Source organism: Ornithorhynchus anatinus, chromosome 11 (assembly GCF_004115215.2).
Source record: "Ornithorhynchus anatinus isolate Pmale09 chromosome 11, mOrnAna1.pri.v4, whole genome shotgun sequence".
In the NCBI taxonomy this organism is placed as follows: Eukaryota; Metazoa; Chordata; class Mammalia; order Monotremata; family Ornithorhynchidae; genus Ornithorhynchus; species Ornithorhynchus anatinus.
Window position 1 is genome coordinate 48,620,287 of NC_041738.1, and position 18,587 is coordinate 48,638,873.

Here is an 18,587-nt window from a genome sequence, read left to right on the forward strand (position 1 = left end):
TGGTTTTTTTCTCTTATTGTAAATTCCACAGGACTTAATCCAGTGCCCTATCTCATATTTGGTATTTATTAAGTGTCTACTGAGTGCCAAACACCATAGGAAGGGCTTGAGAGAATACAACTGATGCCAAATACATCTAGGAGCTGGCAATCTAACGGGGTGGAGGGATAAACAAAAATGACTTACAAATAGCTGAAGCAGGAGTTAGAACAAGGGTACAACAAAAAGTACCACCAATGTATCAGAATGGAATAATTGAATACACAAATACTCTGGCTAGACATGCAATGCACATTATGGACAAATGAATCTCAAGTAAATTAGGCCTTGATCAGTGTCTAGGATATTCAGTGTTTGATACCCTTTGAAAAATATGGGGGCAAAAAGGATCCAGAATACAGAACATCTTTGTTCACCTGAGCTGATCAATGTGCAGTAGAGCTGGGTGCTCGCTCTACAACCTAGATCCTGTTAAGAACATTTCTTCTAACTTGGCAAGACACAAGGTACCATACTTAACAGCACACAGAAATTGGTACCAAGTAGCTTGCCATCCTTTGGGGGTGATCCTGTATATTTTTAAGTGCTAACAGAATAATGGTTGACAACTTTCTCATATCTGACTAGGGAGAGGGGATCAGGGAAGGTTTGGGAGCCATTTTAAAAATCTCACTGTACTGTTCTGAACAGGGCTGTGAAGCTTTACAGCATAGTCTTGGCCACGCTCGTATGTTCACTTTCATTTTCCCTTCTTACTAAATCTCTTGGGGGGAAAAATAATAATAGTAATAGTAATAATAGTAATAAAAGTAATACCAAGCACTGTACTTAGCAGTGGAGTAAATACAAGATAATTAAGTCAGACACAGTCACTGTCCAACATGGCACTAACAGTCTAAGAGGAAAAACAGAAGTCACTACAGGTATGTGATACCCCAAAAGGTGGTCAATGACTCCTGTTGGTAAATGCAATAATAAGATGCTAATGTAACGGGAAGTTGAGATTGGGTCAGAATGATGTTTTGGTGTCCTAAGCTTATTCATGTCAACGCACCAGCCTCACTAGCACTCATTTGCTTTTTATCCATTCTCAGCACTTACACATTTTCAATGATTTATTCAGCTATTTCATGCTGACATTCATACCACTATTGATTTTAACCCTGAACTTCCTCCTGTTCCCGCCATCTGTAAATCATTATTGTACGTCAGAATCTGCCACTTGATTGTAATCTCCTCGAAGACAAAAAATATGGGTTTTGCTTCTGGTTTGAAACTCCTCAGTGCACAGATTTCTGATATAATAATGTTATTATTTGTTAAGCGCTTACTATGTGCAGAGCACTGTTCTAAGTGCTGGGGTAGATACAGGTAATCAGGTTGTCCCACGTGGGGCTTACAGCCTTCATCCCCATTTTACAGATGAGGTAACTGAGGCACAGAGAAGTTAAGTGACTTGCCCACAGTCACACAGCAGACAAATGGCAGAGTTGGGATTTGAACGCATGACCTCTGACTCCCAAGCCCGTGCTCTTTCCACTGAGCCACGCTGCTTCTCATGACCACACTTTATACCAAAGTTCACTTAATAACTTTGTGGCTCATGGGTCAGTCAGTTACTGCTCAGTATATAACAAGGATCGATAGATTTGAACTACACTGGGATCCCTGACCTCATTCCCTGTTCTCCTGGGCAAGCTGGGCAGTGGCTCCTCACCTGGTCTATGAAGATGGTAGCCTGGGGCTATGGAACCAGTACTCCAGGGACTTCCACCCCAACTCCAGGTGAACAAAGTTGGAGGGGGAACATTGGACTGGATGGAAAAGTCACTAGAATTGGAGAGGGTCTACTCTATTCTCTTCAGAGACCTAGGAGGGAACTTTTGAACCTATGTAGCTGAGGACTACTCCACCAAAAAAGGGGACTTGACATTCTGTGTTAAAGGGGAGAAATCTAGGGGGCACGAGAAGCACACTGGGCTAGTGCAAAGACTCTGGACCTAGTAGTCAGAGGACGCGGCTTCTAATCCCACCTCTGCCTACTGCTTGTTGTGTGCCCTCAGGCAAATCACTTCACTTCTCTATACCTCAGTTTCATCAACTTTAAAAGGGGGATCAAGGACCTGTTGTCTCTCCTACTGACACTTTGAACCCTTATGTGGGACAGGGACTGTGTCCAACCTGATTAACTTGTATCCAACCCAGCAGTGCTTATAACAGTGTTTGACACATAAGTGCTTATCAAATACCATAATGAAGATACAATAGTATATCTAATTAGGTGATATTTTAGTAACCTGCTGCTCCTGCTACCTTACACAGATTTCTCTTCATTAGCTGTAAGCCTTCAACCTCCCTAAACAAAATGAATAATACAGTTCTTAATTTTTTATTTCAATTGTTTTGATAAAATTTAATACATACAAACATGGACCAGGAAGTCTAATAACTTAGTCAAGTGACTCAACTTCTATTTATTTGTCGATCCTGTTATAATTTACTGATAACATCATTTGCATGCCATGCCCTCTTCTCTAGTCTCCAGGGCCTTTAGGATAACTTAAAAAACAAACATAACAACAGCTATATTGGCTCCTTCCAGAAGTCAATAAATTATGCCATTTCAAAATCTACCAGCTGCCATTTAAGTGCTGGTTTGATTGAACAGATAAGCCTGTATTGTGCTCTGAAGGTCACTGAACACAGGCTCTGAAAGACCATCAGAAGAGTCAGGTTCCAAAAGGCAGGGACTCTTTCAGAAAGGCACTTTCCTGCTGGTGGCAAAAATTTGCTCTTTAAGAAACCATTATATTTAGGTCAAAGTAGGGAAAAAAGTTGTACCAGATAATTGGGCCCCAAACAGGACTGGGGGAATGAGGGGTAAGCACCGCCAGGACCTGGCCCAATCAATCAATAGCATTTATTGAGTGCTTACAATGTGCAGAGCGCTGCACTAAACACTTAGAGTACAGAATAACAGAGTTGATAGATATGTTTCTGCCCTTCTGGAGCGCAGACCAAGGAGTCCTCTGGGTGGTGTCTCCACTGGCCCTGGGTCACTCCCATCTTTGCCAATAGACCAGGTGTGGATTCAAGACCCCTGTTAGCTGATGGACACCTAAAGGGGAGAGACAACCACTGGGAACAGGGGCCTGGGTTCAAGTGAGACCACCCAGGAATTATCCTGGCCCATCCAAATTTCCCATTACATGAATACCTTTTCAGTAAAGGGATCTATATTAGCGCAGTGCACTTTGACACGCTCCCTGTACCTCAGTATTTTTACTAGGGTCCCATTCCAACTAAAGGTCCTCATTGCTTAGCAGAATTCCTCCTTCATTTAGGACATATTGGTAAAGGCAATTAAACATTCAACTAGACTTCACCCTATCATTTAATAACTCAAGCCAAACGTGCATGTTTGCTAAACAATCCGTGACTATCCCAAGGGAAACCAAATAACAGTCAAATAACAAGTTAAGGAACCATATCTCTGTGAACATGACTTTCAAATGTAATCAGAATTACCTGCAATGTTCAATTAAGAACCCTGTCTCTGGGTATCTGGATGCTGCCTCTCTGCTTCCAGCGTTCAGTAGTCTTTTTTTCTATTTTTTAACAGGACTGTTTCATGCTATAACTATTTTATGTCCTGTGCTTATTGACAGGTTCAGTGAGGGATACAGTGAGATGATATTTTCTCTGTTCCAGATCTGCTTGCTCATTGAGAGAAGCAGCGTGGCTCAGTGGAAAGAGCACAGGCTGGGGAGTCAGAGATCATGGGTTCATATCCCGTCTCCGCTGCTTGTCACTTGTGTGATTTTGGGCAAGTCACTTCACTTCTCTGTCCCTCAGTTCCCTCATCTGTAAAATGGGAATTAAGACTCTGAGCCCCACGTGGGACAACCTGATCAATTTGTATCCTCCCCAGTGCTTAGAACAGTGTTTTGCACATAGGAAGTGCTTAACAAATGCCAACTTTGTTAATATTATTCTTCAATGTTCTAATTTCTGTGTGTGTGTTTGTGTACACACACCACCGTACTTAGTTCCACCCTCAGCTAGTAGGAACTTGGAGTAATCCAATTTTTTTTTTCCCTCAGTAGAAGCTGTACAACTTTTACATGTGACTAAAGAACCTAAGGGATTGTTTTACAAGAGGTGAAAATTTTATCATCATGAAATTTAACATCATCAAGATTCCATAGACACGAGTCAAGGTTTTGACTTTAACTTACAAAAAAATCTGACATCCTTATCAGCTCTTTAAAATAACTTTGCCAAAGGAAAGATGATGGGGAAAAAAAAATCACTCACCTTTCTACAAATTACTTTGGACTCCTGGTAGTGCACCATTTGAGGAGGAGCAGATTACTGGCCCCCTCAGACTATAATAGCACTATTAACCAAATCAGAATTCATCTTTTTTTGGTGATTATGAGTCTCCAGACCTGTTTTGAAACTCCTCCACATACAGATTCCTGATGTGACTGCATTTATGCTCTTATGCCAAAGTTCATTTACTAATTTTGTAGTTCACGGGTCAGTAATGAGATTCAGCCATTTCAAAAACCAATTAAGGCAATGAGTTTGTAACATGCTGCTCCAAGATTCTGCAGTAAAATTTTGATCTATGTCATTCTCTCCTTTGACCATTCCTTTTTGGGTTGTGGGTCATTTATGAGGCTCTCTCTTCAACTGAGAAAAAGTAAGAAATTATGTTTTCCAGAACCCATGAAACTTATGAACATCCATTGGTCTGGAGCATTCCTAAAGAATAGAGACAGTTACTTCTACTTCTAGATGGAAGACTTGAATCTTTAATACCGTGCCTATAATAACAGTAATAATTGTTGTATCTGTTAAGTACTTATGTGTTAAACACTGCACTAAGCATTGGGGTAGATGCAAGATGATCAGGTCCCACATGTGGCTCACAGTCTAAGCAGGAGAGAGAAGAGACATTGAATCCCCATTTTGCAGATGAAGGAATCGAGGCACAGAGAAGTTGAGTGACTTGCCCAAAGAAGTTTCATACCAGGTGAGTGGCAGGGCCAGGATTAGAACTTGGGTTCTATGATTTAATAATAATGTTGGTATTTGTTTAGCGCTTACTAGGTGCCGAGCACTGTTCTAAGCGCTGGGGGAGAAACAGGGTAATCAGGTTGTCCCATGTGGGGCGCTCACACTTTTAATCCCCATTTTACAGATGAGGGAACTGAGGCACAGAGAAGTGAAGTGACATGCCCACAGTCACACGGCTGACAAGTGGCAGAGCCGGGAGTCGAACTCGTGACCTCTGACTCCGAAGCCCAGGCTCTTTCCACTGAGCCATGCTACTTCTCCATGATTTCTATGATTTCGAGTCCTGTGGACATTTCACTAGGTCACCCTGCTTCTCTACAAGCCTGGTCTCCCAGGAATCTTCCAGAAAGAAAAGGCAAAACCAAAAGATGCAAGTTATTGTTGACTGCTTCTCTGTAACTATGACTTGTTTATTCTATGCACAAATGGAGTGTTAAATCCTTCAACTAGTAGAAGTAGTAGCACTTATTTAGTGCCCATTTGGCATGGTGCTCTGTACTAGCTGCTTGGGAAGTATTATAAAAATGGTCTTTGTTAAGGGTGTACTAGGTGTTAAGCATTGTTCTAAGGGTTGGGGTAGAAACAAGCTAATCTAGTTGGACACAGTCCCTGTCCCACATGGGGCTCATAGCCTTAATCCCAATTTTAGAGGCACAGAGAAGTGAAATGACTTGCCCAAGGTCACACAGCAGACAAGTGGTTGAGTGGGGATTAGAACCCAGGTCCTTCTGACTCCCAGGGCCATGCTTTATCCATTAGACAGTTTCTCTGTCAATAAGAACTTAAATGCTAGTGTTTGAAACAAGCGTAAAAAATCCTTACAATTCAAGTAGTTAAAAACTCAATACGTTGTATAAAATGAGTTCTAAATAAATCCATAAATAAAGAAATGAATCCGCAAGTTGTAGAGGGGCTAAAGAGATGCTTTAGTTCAGGTTTTGGAAAATTAGTCAGGAAGCGCTTGTTGGAAGAAGTGAGATTTTTGGAGGGCTTGAATGTGGAGACAGCTGTGATCTATCTGATGTAGAGAGGAAGGGAGTTCCAAGAAGGAGGAACATCGTGAGTGAGGGGATGGAGAAAGGAGAGTTGAGAATGAGGTGGAGCAAATGGGATGCCTTAGGAAGGGTGAAGATTCCACTGAGGAGTAGAAGAAGAGAGCAGATAGGTAAGGTAGGGACAAGATGGGGAGAGTCTTGAAGCCGATTGTGAAGAGTATCTGTTTGGTGGCGAGAGACATTGGAAGCCAGCGGAAGATTTTGAGGAATGGGGAGTTGGGGGTCAAGTGCTACTTCAGAAGGAAGATGGTCTGTGCAGCGGCAAAAGGTAGTATAGACTGGAAGGGTAAGAAGCTGAAGGATTGGTAAGGAGGCTAATGTAATATCCCAGCTGTGGCAAGACCGAGGCTAGTACCAGAGTGGTAGCCATTTACCTTGGAACAAAGGAGCAGAACAGGAAGATCTGGTGACTAAGAAAGGTTTATTAAAATTGGATCATTCTGCTTACATGAGCCTGAATCTGAATAAAAATCCTGCTACTACTAATGAATTACTATCTGCACTGTAGATTCTGAAGATGAGAGGCTGAAGTCACCAGTGCTCTGTCAAGCATCAAGCGAACAGTGTTAAACTGTGGTTTAGGGCCACTGAGTGAAGAAAAAACTTAGAAAATGGAAAAATCAATTGCTGGGGGTGGAGGGGGGGGTGACAGCTTTTCATGAATTGCCCACTCAGGCTAAGGGGGGGGATGATGTTTAAGGAGATATTATGTGGAGGATTTATGATTTTCACAGTCAATGCAAATATAGGATCTGTACAGTTTCTGTTTATCAGCTTCCAAAGAGTTGATTTATGGTCCTTTAGTTATACTATGTATTCTGACTGGCTGAGAAAATCAACTGGCACTGCAACAAAGGAAATAAAACCTTCATTGAGTATGACTATGGTTAAGAATTTGCATAACCTGATTTTCTGCTCTAGAAAAATTAGTGATTGGAACTGTCATCATAGGTCAGTCATTAAGATTTTTTTTCCAGAGTTGATTATCTTGTCTATTGCTTCATTATAATTCTAGTCATTTTGGGTTGGTGAAAGTTTTGTTTCTGTTAATTAAAAAAGGCTGCTATCCCCTTTTTCCTATTCTGAATTCATTATGGATTTACTGGCAGCAGTCTAGCCAAGGGTCTGCAAAAGAAATTCTTCACTAATGATGTACCATGTAACTTCTCACCTGCCCATGAAATGACACATGGTCATAGAATAAAGGGACTTACATGCTGAGAGGAGCATAAGCAGGAATGACCAGTTTGGGGATGGAAATTTGGGACTGTATTAGTTGGGTCTTAGTCTTTTGATATTCTGCAGCTGAGTCACTCTTCATGGTGTTTTCCAGGAAACGGTCACATCAGGGCGCTGATGGAAGCCACCTTCTAGAAATGGAAATTGGGCCACAACTAGAGGTGGACTACTTCCACTCAGCAGGAGGAATAATATCTCATGATGCCAGGCCACTGGGTGGACATTCCAAGGTCAGAACATCTGGGGTTAGGGGATAAAATAATAATAATGATAATTATGGTATTTAAGTGCTTACTGTGTGCCAGGCACTGCTCTAAGCACTGGGATGGATACAAGCAAATCGGGTTAGACACAGTCCCTGGCTCATATCGGGCTCACAGTCTTAATCCCCATTTTACAGATGAGGGAACTGAGGCAAAGAGAAGTGAAGTGACTTGCCCAAGGTCACACAGCAGACAAGTGGCAGAGCTGGGATTAGATCACTTGACCTCCTGACTCCCAGGCCCGAGCTTTATCCACTACACTATGCTGCTTCTTGCAAGACAGAGAACTGAGGAAAATGAACTGAAATATTTTCTTTTTGTCTCTCACAAGACCACATTCTATTTTCAGCAGACCCACAGGAGAGAAGCAGCCTGGCCTCTGGATAGATCAGAGGCCAGAGAGTCAGAAGGTCAAGGGTTCTAATCCTGGCTTTGCCACGTGTTGGCTGTGTGACCTTGGCTAAATCAAGGTCTGTGCCTCAGTTCCTTCATCTGTAAAATGGGGATTAAGACCACGAGTCCAATATGGGATCGGGACTGTAGGCAATCAGATTTGCTTATATTCCCCCCCAGCATTTGGTACGGTCCCTAGAACATAGTGAAAGAATATCAGTTAGCTCACATTCTCTCCCAGACAAAGGTCCATCCATCATTATTTTAAAACTCTTGCCCAAGCTAATTCCCTTTTGCTATCCAATTGGCATTAATAGGAGAGAATCACTTCTTGAACTGACAGTCTCTGCAGATGTGAGAGATATAGGATCTCTACCTGGCTCAAACAGAAATGTACCATGCAGGGAAAGAGGAAGCTTTAGGGTTGCTGTTCCATGGACCAAATTACACAGGGATATACATCTACTATGCTGTCCCAGCTCCCTAAAAAAACCATTCCAGGTTCATCCCGGTTCCCCCACTTGCTGGCTGTGGGACCCTGGTGAGTCACTTAACTTCTCTGTGCTTAGTTTCTTCATTTGCAAAATGGAATTCAATACCTGTTCTCCCTTCCCTTTTGACTGTGAACCTCATGTGGGACAGGGACGGTGTATAATCTGATTATCTTGTATCAGCACTTAGTACAGTGCTTGTCCCATAACAAGTGCATAACAAATACCACAACTATTATTGTAGTGGTTATTTTGAACTAGCATTTATGGGTGTACAGAGTCAGCAGGAACTGTCTCTCCCTCAGTGGGAGATGGTATCAGACCATCTCCAATCTTCAGATAAAGCCCAATCATTTCCTTCCATGGATTTTCTCCCTTGCTGCAAGGAGCAAAATGAGGTTAATTGTAGTAGTACTGTCCTTTTTCCTAAGCATTCATTTCAGTTCACCATATCTGGGGCTCCATTTCACTAATTTCCCTGCTGAAACACTGAGGAAAAAAATCATTCTCTCAGGGGCAGAAGGCTACAGAGGTTTTTGTGCTTTGATTTGTCTTTCCATATGTGATTGTCACAAAAATCCTTGACACATTAGTTTTATGATTATGATGAAGATTATGATTATGATGATGGTACTTGCTAAGCATTCACTGCATGTTAAGTACTCTTCTAACTGCTAGGGTAGATAGAAGTTAATCAGGTCAGACAGTCTGTGTCACACATGGGGCGCACAGTTTAGGTAGGAGAGAGAACAGATGTGAGCCCCTAGTGGGCCAAGAACCATGTCTAATTCTCTCAACTGGGTACTTTTTTTTCCCACCACCTAGCACAGTGCTTTGACCACAGTAGGCTCTTAATCAATACGATTACTAGGGAAGAACCATGGCCTAGTGGATAAGAGCACGGGCCTGGGAGTCAGAAGAACCTGGGTTTTCACCCTGGTTCTGCCACTAGTCTGCTGTGTGATCTTGGGCAAGTCACTTCACTTCTCTGTGCCTCAGTGACCTCATTTGTAAAATGGAGATTAAAAGACTCTGTGCTCCATGTCAGTCAGCCTGAATAACTTGGATCTAAGCCAACACTTAGAACAGTGCTGGGCACATAGTAAGCACTTAATAAATACCATCATTATTATTAATAGCACCACTGGGAGTATAAGTTTTCATTTGGCATTTGTGTCCCATGAAATATCATTTGGCTCCTCATTCAGCATCATTCTCCTTTGATCGCTGCAGTCTCACCTACACCGGGTATTCTCTTCATCCTTTAAAGTACACTGTTGTCTGTTACTCTACAACTCACATGTCATTGGGTTACTGGTTAGTGATCATGAATCTTAAATCTAAACAATTGACCAAGCTTTGTAAGGAAACTGTAACAAGTTTATGAGAGAGACTTTGGACTTCAAATTGAAGTGAAAGAACAATTTAGGAGCTACAGTAATGATCTGTAATAGAAGCGGCTGCTTTAAGAAAAAAACAATTCTTATACAAGATAAATGGGGTGAGACTCTAGTCTTTACTGTACTGAAAGATATTCGGCTTTGCTGCTTTAAGAGCCGGATCACTGGCATGCTCACTAAGTGTGTGCTATGTCACAGGGAAAACATTTACCAGGAAAATGAATCTTAGTCCCACAGACAATGAATGGATAACAACACAAAAAATCCAATAATAAGAAATATCTTTCAGGCCTGTCCCCAATAGCAACTATATGAAAACATCTGAAGGCAGAATGTGTCTGAAAGCAAATTTTAGGTTTAGAGACACTCTGTTTCTGGAAAATCGGTGTACTTTAGGATTGCATGTGGCTCAGTAGGACCCAATTATAATGGATATGGGCTCTCACCTACCTGCAATGGTCCATAAAAATAGAAAGTGGTTGAGGGATGGGGGACGGGTGTGTGTGTGGGAGGATGGGAAAGTGAGAGTTGTGGTGGAAAGGGTGCCTGGATAGATAGATAAACATGGGGGGGGTGAAAATGAAGGTCCCATGGAGTCAGGGAGATGAGCAGTTCATAAAATGCTCTGTACCCTTTGGACCCTCAATAAATATTTTTTGATGTGAATAATCCCACAGAGTGAGTCTGCAGGTAATCTCAGTAACCCCTGTGGCAGAGAAATAGCTGAAAATGGCCTGGTTATTTTAAGCCAAAGCTCTGATAAAAAGCTGAACTGAGAATAATCAGTGTTGACAAGGGGAGCTGGATTATATGCATTTAGAGCCCGGGGGACTGCCCTCCCATCATCTCTGGAGCTGAGTGTAGTCATCTGAATCCAGAGAGTGACTCCCACTTTCCTCATCCCTCAACAACCCCCTCCCTCCCCTGCCCAGTGCCATTGGTTGTCCCTTCTCTACACCCCAAATTTCAAAAGGAAAGAGGGGGGTAACCTGAAGAAGAGGGAAATACCAATACTCTCATTGTGCACAGCTGGTATTGAGCGTTCGCTGTGGTGAGAATATTATACTATTAACACAATTATTATATTTGATTTCAACCCTCAAGGAGCCTAGAATCTAATGGGGAAGACAAGCACACATAATCTGACATACATGAAAACAATTTTATATAAACTAAAAGAAGATAAATACATCAAAAACAAATACTTATGAACTTATAAAGTACTGAAATGTCTGAGGGGGTGGCATACTGGGATAGCTGGCAGAGGGAGATTTTTAAACAGAAAGGAAGGTATGACATTTGGAAGAGAAATTTCATTTCCAGAAGTAGAAATCATCTTAAAGTTCATGAAGGCTCCCCATCTTACATCTCAGTTCTCTACACCCGCTGCTCCTCAACTCACTCTTTTTGTTCCTACAAAGCTAATCTTCCCATTGTACCGCACTCTCCTGCCTCCTGCTCATGCAGTTCTCTGGCCTAAAACTCCAGCCAACCTGGACAAAACCTGCAGGACACAGCTCTTCCCCCATGTTCAAAGCCCTTCTCACATTCTGCTTCTTTCAACAAGCATTCCCTAATTAACTCCCACCACCCTGAGTAACAGCAACCAAACCGCCTCTAGTATTTAAATATTTAGATCCATCCTCAGCACTCGTCCATATGTGTATATTTGATTTTAAAGTCAATTATTATTCTGAATTCTTTTGTAAGTATTTTTAGGTCTGTCTCTTCTAATAGAATGTAAATTCATAGTGGTCTGGAAACATTTCTCATGCTTCTGTTGTTCTTTCTCAAGCGTTTAGTATGGTGTTTTAAACTCAGCTAGCTCTTAAAAAAGATCATTGATCAAACATCAAATCAAGAATAGGAATGCATATCGGTCCCTTTTAGCATGGGGGTCAAGTTACAAGTCATTGTGTGACATTGTCTCTTTTTCACTTAAATTTGAATAAGCAATCAATCGAGGCTTACTGTTGCGGAGCAATTGTTCAATTGGTAGCATTTATTGAGTGCTTATTGTGTGCTGAACCCTGCACTAAGGGCTTGGGAAAGTACAATACACGTGAGTTGGCAGATATGGTTACTGACTACAGGAGGCAAACAGTCTGGAGAGGAGCTTACAGTCTAGAGACTAGAGTCTAGAGCCTGTATAGACCACACTGCTGGAGTCAGAAAGGCCTGGGTTCTAATTCTGACCCCACCAAGCGTCTGCTGTGTAGTTTGGGCAAATCAGTTAACTTCTCTGGCCTCAGTTACCTCATCTGTATAATAGGGATTAAGAGTGTGACCCCTTCGGGGACAGGGACTGTGTCCAACCTAATTTATATCTACCTCAGTGCTTAGAACAGTGCTTGGCACATGGTAAGCAATTAACAAGTACCATAATTATTATGAGTATTACCAAGCTTACCAAATTTGAAATGCCTGTGAAATATTGCTTTGGAGGGTTAAGGCTTAGTGGTTCCCTCACTTTTAAACTCAAAGATAACTACAGGTTTCAACAATACATAATTCATTCCAAGTCCATTCTGTATTTCTATGATACCTTATGAACACCCTTTATTATGCGGGAAGACATGCCGCAGTCACTCTGTAACTAGAAGGTCATGTCTAAACTCTGGTGTTAGATAAATGGCACTTGTCAGGGCAATGATTTAGGAACTTGGCCTTTCTGCAGCACTGGGGTCCAAATGAGGTAAAATCCAGTCAATGTTCCAGTCACCTGCCACTGAATAATGAAAAATTGAAAACTGATCATTAATTTATTTTTGCTATGATGACCTTGCCCCTCTAATGCACCTGAAATTCTAAGGGAGAGTACAGAAGTGATGAAAGAAAGAAATCTCCCCTACTGATAAAACATCAAATTTAAAATCTGCTAAATCTGAAAAGTCAAAACCATCAATCAATTAAATAATAGTATTAATTGAGTGCTTACTCTGTGCAGAGTGCTGCTGTAAGCACTTGAGAAATGACAATAGAATTTAGTAGATATCGAGCCTGCCCTCAAAGAGCTTAATATCTAGTGGGGGCGATAGACACTAAAATGAATTACAAATAGGGGGAAGCAAAAGAGTTTAAGAAATGCATCTAAGAGCTATTAGGAGGCATCAGAGAGAATGGTATATGAACACACAAAAAAATCCAGTTCAGCAAAAGCAAAATAATTTGGGAGAAGGATGGTGAAAGTTTTGCAGAATGTTATCCCACAAAGCAAAAACTAACTTTGATTCATTTTTATAAAGTTTAAAAAACCTGCTTATTGAATGAATGATAGTTTCATCATCACAAAATACTTGACGACTTCTAGCCAATAGCATTTGTGCTTATGAAGAAAACAAAGACTTCAAAAAACTGTATAAATACTGTGAAATGATGTGGCATTCATTTAACAGTGAACATCTGAGTCCTGCTGTGGGTTTGGGTGTGAATTAGAGAATTTATTATAACCTGATTCAACCAGCCCATCTGGTTCAGGAAAAGGAAGTGTTAAGCTATAATGGTCTGAATTAAGTCAGTTCTGAGAGTTCCTGGCTGTGACTCTGGGAATTGTGCCACCTTGGTTAGGTATCTGTGATCTTAAGCAAATCTCTCATTAGCTTTGTGATTTGGTCAGCATATCTTTAGAATGACCTGATTTTGGCCTGTAAGCCCTCTAAGTTGTCTCAGGACATGGATTTCTAACAACTGAATGGGTAGTCTGTATGGGTTACTGGCCGAGGAACCCGAGAGAAATTCAGAAAAACCACTAGGGAGTTCTCTGTATCCATAACTGACATCTGGAAGAAGTTTAATTTAAGGTACCTAAAGAGAAAGAGGGGGAAAACTATATCGAATTCAAATTACAACACTCCTTTTCCCCACCAGATTCACAAACTTTCCTGAACACACACAAACTCCCAAAACTTTGCAAAGTTCCTTAAGCAGATATAGTTCTGAGAAGGTGTTTCTCAAACAGCACAAGCAGGACCTTCAGACATCTAGTGAAAGAGCGCAAGGCAGGCAGAGAGAGAGAGAAAGAACAGACAATCAGAGAGGCTCCTTTTTAAAATTTAAAAGGCTTTATCCGACTTGACTGACCCTAATAGCCTGGTGACTTTGGCAAATGTAGTTCCTAAGAAGTTTCCTACTTCTCAGTCCCTTTGACATCAGTTTCCTCCCCCAAGGGAAGTCTGAACATTATCACCCCCTGGCGAAGCCAACCCTCGGCTCCAATAATAATCATCTGACAAAGACTAGTGAGTATATTTTGGGGTCTAGAAGACTGAAAACAGCTACAAATACCGAGACCTTCTTTCCATCTTTCTAGCCGGCAGTGCCAAGAGCACAACAAATCAGGCCTGGCAGTCTTGGGAGGGAGAGCTACTTTCTTCCATGCTCACCCTCGATTCCCTTATTGTGGCCGACCGGGGCAAGCTGAACTCCCTCCCCACGTGATAATTATAATGATGATATTTGAGAAGCGTTTATTATGTGCCAATCAAGCACTGTACTAAGCGCTGGACATGGCTCTGATACCTAGGTTCCTGAGATGCTAAAAGTGCCTTGACTACTGCACTTTAATTCAGTGTCATTTGCCACTTGTCCCAGAGACGTCCCCTACACCTGGATTCTGTAGAGTCCATGCCACAAAGCCCAAAGGGGGACACCATCTCCTTTGACCACCGCGACGGTCTCAGAGCAGGTGGTTTTCAGACTTACGGCAAGCCACTTTGCCTCTTCACAAGGAGGGAATGAGAGGCCAGTGGCCTGATGGAGAGGCATGCACATATATAATGACACTAATACAGCAGGGTTAAACTTCTTACTGTCAAGAGGGCTGGCTCTTGAGCCTTTGAAAGTTGTGATGGATTTTACTACACCATTCACACTCTGCCAAAACCCTTTTCTTCTCCTATACAGGTATAATATATTGCATGCAGAGGGCAAACCTCATGGCAGGTTGAAAAAATGTCATAGAAACTCCCTGTGTCCTAAAGATATTGATGATATTTGACCTGTTAGCCAGTTAATGGCACGGGTGGGAAGGAGGGGCCTACCATTCACACTTGTGGTCATAATTCAGCCCAGGAGGACTGAGAAAGGTTAGGAAGAGGGAGGATTTTTGCCATGAGATTATCCGGTTCTCCCAAGGGGATCTGGCCCCGTCTGGACCCTGCTCCTGTTCTGCGGATGGAGACTTCCCAGATGCTCACCAAACAAACAAAGGAATAGGCCCATATCTGGCTAGATGCTCCTAGGGTATAATAATAATAATGATGCTGGTATTTGTTAAGTGCTTACTACATTCATTCATTCAATAGTATTTATTGAGCGCTTACTATGTGCAGAGCACTGTACTAAGCGCTTGGGATGAACAAGTCGGCAACAGATAGAGACAGTCCCTGCCGTTTGACGGGCTTACAGTCTAATCGGGGGAGATGGACAGACAAGAACAATGGCGATAAATAGAGTCGAGGGGAAGAACATCTCGTAAAAACAATGGCGACTAAATAGAATCGAGGCGATGTACAATTCATTAACAAAATAAATAGGGTAATGAAAATATATACAGTTGAGCGGACGAGTACAGTGCTGTGGGGATGGGGAGGGAGAGGTGGAGGAGCAGAGGGAAAAGGGGAAAAAGAGGGTTTAGCTGCGGAGAGGTAAAGGAGGGGTGGCAGAGGGAGTAGAGGGAGAAGAGGAGCTCAGTCTGGGAAGGCCTCTTGGAGGAGGTGAGTTTTAAGTAGGGTTTTGAAGAGGGAAAGAGAATCAGTTTGGCGGAGGTGAGGAGGGAGGGCGTTCCAGGACCGCGGGAGGACGTGACCCAGGGGTCGACGGCGGGATAGGCGAGACCGAGGGACGGTGAGGAGGTGGGCGGCGGAGGAGCGGAGCGTGCGGGGTGGGTGGTAGAAAGAGAGAAGGGAGGAGAGGTAGGAAGGGGCAAGGTGATGGAGAGCCTTGAAGCCTAGAGTGAGGAGTTTTTGTTTGGAGCGGAGGTTGATAGGCAACCACTGGAGTTGTTTAAGAAGGGGAGTGACATGCCCAGATCGTTTCTGCAGGAAGATGAGCCGGGCAGCGGAGTGAAGAATAGACCGGAGCGGGGCGAGAGAGGAGGAAGGGAGGTCAGAGAGAAGGCTGACACGGTAGTCTAGCCAGGATATAACGAGAGCCCGAAACAGTAAGGTAGCCGTTGGGGTGGAGAGGAAAGGGCGGATCTTGGCGATGTTGTAGAGGTGAAACCGGCAGGTCTCGGTGACGGATAGGATGTGTGGGGTGAACGAGAGAGACGAGTCAAGGATGATACCGAGATTACATGCCGAGGACTGTTCTAAGTGCTGGGGTAGAGATGAGATAATCAGGTTGTCTCCCATGGGGCTCACAGTCTTAATCCCCCTTTTACAGATGAGGCACAGAGAAGTTTAGTGGCTTGCCCAAGATCACACAGCAGACAAGTGGCGGAGCCAGGATTAGAATCCACGTCCTCTGACTCCCAAGCCCGTGCTCTTTCCACTAAGCCACTCTGCTTCTCCAATCTAAACTCTCCCAAGGCCACTGCACACCCCCTGAGAGGCCAAGGATGCTGGAGGCCCCCTTGGGACAGGGGCACTCTGAAACAGTGAGCTTGTGGGCTCTGAGGAGATGCCTCTGATTTAGGATGGCATTGAATGAAAGAATTGGCCCAGTATTTGGTGATTTTAGTCTGTCCGGTCCCATGCGCTGAACTATGAAGCGTCTGCAGCACCTCTCTGCTTTTCTCAGCCTCTCTTGGGTGGGGAGGAGCACCGTATCCATCGCCCACCAAGGGCTGGGATGGTGGGATTGCTCCACTAGAGCTAAGCTGCTCAGATGGTAGAAGGGAGGTACAAGAAGCACTGGACCCCAGCACAAACTCTTTTTTCCTGCTCTGAAGGAAGGCTCGAGAGAGATGATAGGGAGGGGAGTATTCCTGCTGCCCAACTGTGTTCCAAACTGTTCCTCTCCGGAAACTGCACGGATGATGATGATGATGGTATTTGTTAAGCGCTTACTGTGTGCCAAGCAATGTTCTAATTGGTGGGGTAGACACAAGGTAATCAGGTTGTCCCATCTGGGATTCACAGTCTTAATCCCCATTTTGCAGATGAGGTAACTGAGGCACAGAGAAGTTAAGTGACTTGCCCAAGGTCACACAGCTAAGTGGTGGAGTGGGGATTAGAACCCACAACCTCTGACTCCTAAGACCAGGCTCTTTCCACTAAGCCATGCTGCTTCTCTATGGGCTTTGTAGTATCTCAGAGGGAGAAAAACATTTTTCCTCTCTCCCCTAAAGGGGCAGAAGAGGATGTGTGAAGCAATATTGGTCTTCCCTTTCTGACATCTCCTCTCCTTGGTAAATGCAGAGATTCATTTGAAATCTGCCAGTATGTACTCTAATAATTACGTACACTAATAATGTATTCTATTCTAGCACAGCTTTCCTCCTTACAGGACTTCCCTTGTAATGCTTTGTTTTCCTTAGGAGAAACTAATTCAGTGATTTGTATGAATCGTTCTTTTTAAAAAAACCCTCCAACTCTCTCTTTTTAATAAGAACCAGTAAATAAGCCTGAAGGTAAAATCTATTTGTATTAGTCCTAAAAGCTAATTATACACCATATCTAGCACTAACACACTGGCAAAATCAGGGATGTAATTGTTCGAATATTTGTTGACATATGCAAATTAGCTACGGCTCTTTCATTATTAGCCATACCTCGGAAATTAATCAAAACGTGAAGAGCTGAAGGTGAAGTTCCTGGATGTATTCTGGCTTGAAAACTACCAAAGTTTTTTGAAACACAGTAAGTTTCCTATTTTGTTTTTCATTTGCACTGTGTTGTTAGGCGCACATTTATTTCCTCTTTTCCATTGGGAGAGTTTGCCTCTCACATTCTTCCCAGAGTAAAGCTCTGAGAGTCACGTAGCAGACTTCAGAACCAAAATGTCAAGCAATATGCCTATTGCAACTCATGTGGACCTTCAAAATCATTTTCCCCCCAAAGGAGCAGAAAATATAGGAAAACTGAATGACCACTATGCAACCAGTTAGTTGGGTCAATAGAGTTTCAATGGGATGGCAGCTAATGTGGCCAGAAATCAGGCTGATGTCAGCTGGAAATCACTTAAGTAAGCAGCAGTGAAAGAATCATTTCCACCTGCACCCTTCTGGAAATTTCAACGACAGAACTAATTGTAGGTGAGGCACGAGGACTTTCTAAAAGGTATTTCTATTAATTTAGAAATTGGGAAAATACATGCTAATAAACCCAACCCCCTAGGGTTTTCCTTATTTAACTCTTGTGGAACCCCAGGGAAGGCACAAGGATTTACTGGTGCCAGGCTTCTTAATATCAGTAATCATGCAATTTCATTTCTAGTTCGCCTATTGAAGGGTTGAAGGGTTTCTTTACTGCTTCCTTCATCTTTTTTTATTTACAATTCTGAATTGGAAATGCTTGATCAGAACTTCCCATCTAAAGTTTAGGAGATAAATGAGCTACCCTAATCTCCCAAAATGAAAAATGACTTCGTGTGTGCTTGGGCATACACCCCCATCCTCATCCACATCCCCCCACACACTATAAACTATTGGAGTTCTTGATCCATGGGAACGAGCCAAGTTAATTTTCTATAGAACATAGGGCTCCAGCCCATCAGTTA

The 18,587-nt window shown here is 42.7% G+C and overlaps 1 protein-coding gene and 1 long non-coding RNA gene across 3 annotated transcripts in view; one reads left to right on the forward strand and one right to left on the reverse strand.

Moving 5' to 3' along the window:
- CDH13 (cadherin 13) overlaps nucleotides 1-18,587 on the reverse strand; it is a 901,878-nt gene that overhangs the window by 70,929 nt on the left and 812,362 nt on the right. The gene's annotated exons all lie outside the window — the stretch shown is intronic.
- Nucleotides 1-18,587, forward strand: part of LOC114815030 — a 65,080-nt gene that overhangs the window by 28,152 nt on the left and 18,341 nt on the right. Inside the window, exon 2 of the long non-coding RNA XR_003762817.1 lies at nucleotides 17,635-17,728. This is a non-coding gene — a long non-coding RNA (uncharacterized LOC114815030). The remainder of the gene's footprint in view (nucleotides 1-17,634; nucleotides 17,729-18,587) is intronic.